The 4,394-nt window shown below is 49.9% G+C and overlaps 1 pseudogene; it reads left to right on the forward strand.

The window, feature by feature from the left end:
* The first annotated feature begins 1,473 nt into the window (after window positions 1-1,473).
* Window positions 1,474-3,092, forward strand: LOC127302267 (chloroplast envelope quinone oxidoreductase homolog; annotated as a pseudogene).
* Window positions 3,093-4,394: the final 1,302 nt, after the last annotated feature.

Raw genomic sequence — 4,394 nt, forward strand, 5'->3', positions numbered from 1 at the left:
CGGGTTGTTTTTTTGGGAAAATTTGGTGCCGAACACCGTTAGTTTTCAACGTTAGTTTTTAGCTATAACAAATGTGACACAGAATTGTAATGGTATCTAGAAAAGACACAATCAAACGGTGTGTTTCGGCAACGCTAGAACATAACGGTATCAAGCAACATTTTTTATAGAGAAAATCGTTCTTGACATGGTGAGATGCTACTAAAAAAACCAGTATCAAGCACGAATAACAACACAATTCTATAAAAATGAGACTGAAATTGAACTAAAAACTTTTGAGGTGTGAGCAGTACCAGTTGTGTAATGCCATCAACTTTTACCTCTCAACGTTGCAGGTAGGAAAGTGGCAGTGATATCTGATATTCAAGGCAGAGGAAGCAGCGGCCATCACCCGATCTCCTTCCAACTTCTATCTCACGTTGCATCCACATTATTGACACTCAGGCAGTGCGCCTTGGGAATGGCACGCTTGCGCAACGCCACCAGAAATTGACTATGAAATCCTCACCTGTCTGCGAGCTACTGTGCGTCCGAGCCAGGCCGTCGCGCGTGTCCTTGTGCGTTCTCTGGCGAGCAGCCACCTGCAACATCTAGAGGTAGAGTGTCCGCTGCCGGCCATGGCACATCCAGGGGATGCACTCCACAAGCAGTTCACCAAGGGTCGATACTATCCGCTGGAAAATAATCAGATTCTCACTCTAAAATACAGCTCTTAGTGCTCAGCCTCCTCCCAAAATCTCAGTCCTACCGCCATTGCTAGTATCAGTAGGATAAGAAGTTAAGAACAAACCTCCCGAATTCCCCATATATATATGAGCGTTACATGTAGTTGACCTGTAGGGCTGTAGACCGGACCTGATACCTGTGTTTGGTCCTGAACGGTTTGGTCTCACTTAGCGCGCTCAGCGATGCACCTTGGCCGGCTTAATGTGTTAGCTAGCTACAGAATAAATTTGTTATTTGCTAAAAGAAATCAGAGCGGCTAGCATGTCGTGTGGATCTGCACCAATTCTCTCGTCGTGTCGATTTGCATGACCGTGAGCAGCTAGCTATTGGCGTGTGGATCTGCACCAATTCTCTGTAGCACGTTACAAATCAGTGGTAGCACATGAAAGAAAACATCTTTTCCAGCCCAATCTATCCCTGCAAGAGCGGAAAAGCAAAACACATAGCAATCTCTCGCGCGTTGAATTCCAAAATCCCCTCTCTCCTTGAAAATCCCCTTGACCATATCATGCAATAGAATATGCAGAATCACCGTTTGAGCCGGCTCCTCCTCGGGTGGCCTGATTTCTGGAATGTGTTCATTGCTGGTTGTGTGAAACCGCTCCCCTCGGACCACTCAATCTGCACCCCACGAGAGGCTGCTAGGCCCTCTGTGACAGGCACCACTGCCATCCAGCTTGCGATGTGTATTAAGGGTAATCTTGCATAATATAATTGAGATGTGAATAAAATGTTGTTTTAGTGATATTTTTCAGTCAATTTTTTTGGCTTGATTTTCTATTTAAGAAATGCGGTAGGGGAAACACCTACATCGACTTTTTCTAAATAATATGAAATTGAACCTAGGTGGTTAAGTTGTACATCCACTTCACTAACCATTTTAAATTGTGTGGTGGAGAACTCAAGTAATTTTTAACTTACCACCAACAACTAGCACAAGGACTACTTTTGGAAGTTGGTTGAATGATCGAGGTTACTGCCAACTTAATTCTCACATCCGGGCATGAGTATGTTTTCCTTGTTGTTTTTCACAATATAGTTTTTCACTTGTAGATTGTTCACAAGGCTACACACTGGATCACATTGAATCCTGACTAGGTCTTTTCAATGTCGTGCGGATGGGCAAGCCCTTCTAGACTATAGTTGCAGATGGTTGGATCATTGGGTATGTTCAAGCCGTTTGTGAAGCTTAAGTATTATTGAAACCTTTGGTATTTAGGGTGTGTGCTCCGTGCATCTTTGTTATGTAGATGTCGAGTATAGCCTCTTATGATGTAGTTCCACCTCCGTTTTAAGTTTTCCGACATTCCTCAAGTGCTCATGCAAGAACCCTTTGCCATTTGGGAAACATGCAGTTGGCGATCTAGCCGGCGGAGTCGTGGAGCTGGGCAGCGGCGTCACCGGCTTCAAACAAGGCGACAAGGTCATCTCGATCGGCTTCCCGGTAAGGACGACGCACCATCCAATGCTGCCATTCCGTCTGTACCCAACAGTCAAAACCCAGTGCTCTGACTTTTGACTTCTGACACGATCGGTGGCTGCAGAGCGGCGGGGGACTCGCCGAGTACGCGGTGATGCCAGCGGCACTCACGGTGGCCAGGCCGCCGGAGGTGTCGGCCGTCGATGGCGCATGCCTGCCGGCCGCCGCCAGCAGCGCGCTCCAGCTGCTCAAGGCCACGGGGGTCAGCTTTGACGATAGCACGTCCAACGCCACCGGCCTGAAGAACGTGCTGGTGACCGCGGCGTCCGGCGGCGTGGGACACTACGTGGTGCAACTGGCCAAGCTCGTCGGCCTGCACGTCACGGCCACCTGCGGCGCGCGCAACGTCGCCTTCGTCCAGGGCCTGGGCGCCGACGAGGTGCTGGACTACAAGACGAGGTCCTGAGCCCGTCCGGCAGGAAGTACGACGCGGTGGCGAACTGCGCGGCGGGGATGTCCTGGCCGGCGCTCAAGGCGGTGCGGTCCGACGAGGGCGGAACGGCCGCGGACGTCACGCCGGGGGTCCGTGCCGCGCTCACGTCGCTCCTGCAGAAGCTGTCGTTCGCCAAGAAGAGGTTGGCGCCGCTGATGCTGATGCTGATGCTGATGCTGACGCCCAACGGCCCAAGAAGGAGGAGATGGAGTGGCCGGTGGACCTGGCGAGGCAGGGGAGGCTGAGGACGGTGGTGGACTCGAGGTACCCGCTGAGCAGAGCGCAGGAGGCGTGGGCGAAGAGCGTCGACGGGCATGCCACAGGCAAGATCGTCGTGGAAATTGGAGGCGCGGAGTGAGCACGAATCACTGTATGAATTGGTAGTACATTAGTAGCACGATGCAACCATTGTTGCAGATTTGCGAACTTGCAGTTGGCGATCTGGCCGGGGAAGGAGACAAGGTCATCTCGATCAGCTTCCACCGCCAGAGAGGGGAGGCAGGTGCTGGCTCTGTTCCGGAGTGTTGAAGTATAAATGTATTGCCTAATCTCTTCCATTAGATCGGTCTTTTGGTTGCATTGGTTAGAGCATGCAGTTCTACATGGTATCAGAGCCAAGAGGTCTTGAGTTCAAGACACGGCTGGCGCAATATAAAAATAAAAAAATTGCAGCCCACTTTCGGTCCACGTTTAGGCCTGAGGGAGCCACACGTGAGGGGGAGTGTTGAAGTATAAATGTATTGCCTAATCTCTTCCATTAGATCGGTCTTTTGGTTGCATTGGTTAGAGCATGCAGTTCTACACGGAGCATCCGCATACGCGCGGGCAGGTGCCTCCAGCTACTCCCGGAACAGTACTGCTTCGCACACGTTCCTTGCCACGAAGAACATGGTGCGTGGTCCGGTCATGAGGGCCGTTTGGTAGTTTGCATCTATTTCGTGGCTCACTGCGTCAGTGAGATGAGCTCACCTGCGCATCGCAAACGGGCCATGAAAACCGGGTAGTTTGGTAGCCTGTGCGGTCTTTTCTGCACCGGAGAGGGAAGACATATCCCATCGTTTGGTTGCCCGTTTCCACTACTTTCTTCGCTGCTCGTGCAACCCACAGCGTGTTTGGTTGCACATAGCCGCGTACTGTGGTAACCCCTTCTCTTAGAGTGGTGAGGTTACCCAAATAACAGCACACATCAAATTCAGCACACATCAAATTCAGTTCATCGCAAAAGGTGCTGGTAATACACAACAACTACTTAGTGGCGATGCATCACGAGCGAAGCAACTACTTCGTGATGCATCACAGGTTCGTCACACGAGGGGTTAGTATATACCACCTCGAACAAGTTCATCATTACAGACCGGGAATCAGGTTCACTACAAGAAATCAATCACCTAAGGACGTCTTCCATAGGATGCTTTCCAACTCGTCTTTATGTGCAAGACAGAGGAAAAAAAATCGTGTGGTAGAGACGTACTTTGAGACGCTGTACAATTAGTTTTTTTTTTTTTTTTGCACATAGAAGGTGGTATTCCATTAGAGTGACACGTGATGGGTACAAATTGCAAACAGACCCTTTACAACACTCGCCTTAAAGAACCTAGAATTTGAAAATAAGGCCTATAAATTATAAAACACACCCCAGAACAAAATCTAAAAAAGCAATCAGGTCCTGAATCTTCACCGTCACCGCTCGCCGGCATCCTCGAAGCGTCGCCGCCAAGGAATGGAGAGAAGCTGCTCGTCACTGATGGTTTTCTT

The sequence above is a fragment of the Lolium perenne genome, chromosome 5, assembly GCF_019359855.2.
Source record: "Lolium perenne isolate Kyuss_39 chromosome 5, Kyuss_2.0, whole genome shotgun sequence".
NCBI classification, from domain to species: Eukaryota; Viridiplantae; Streptophyta; class Magnoliopsida; order Poales; family Poaceae; genus Lolium; species Lolium perenne.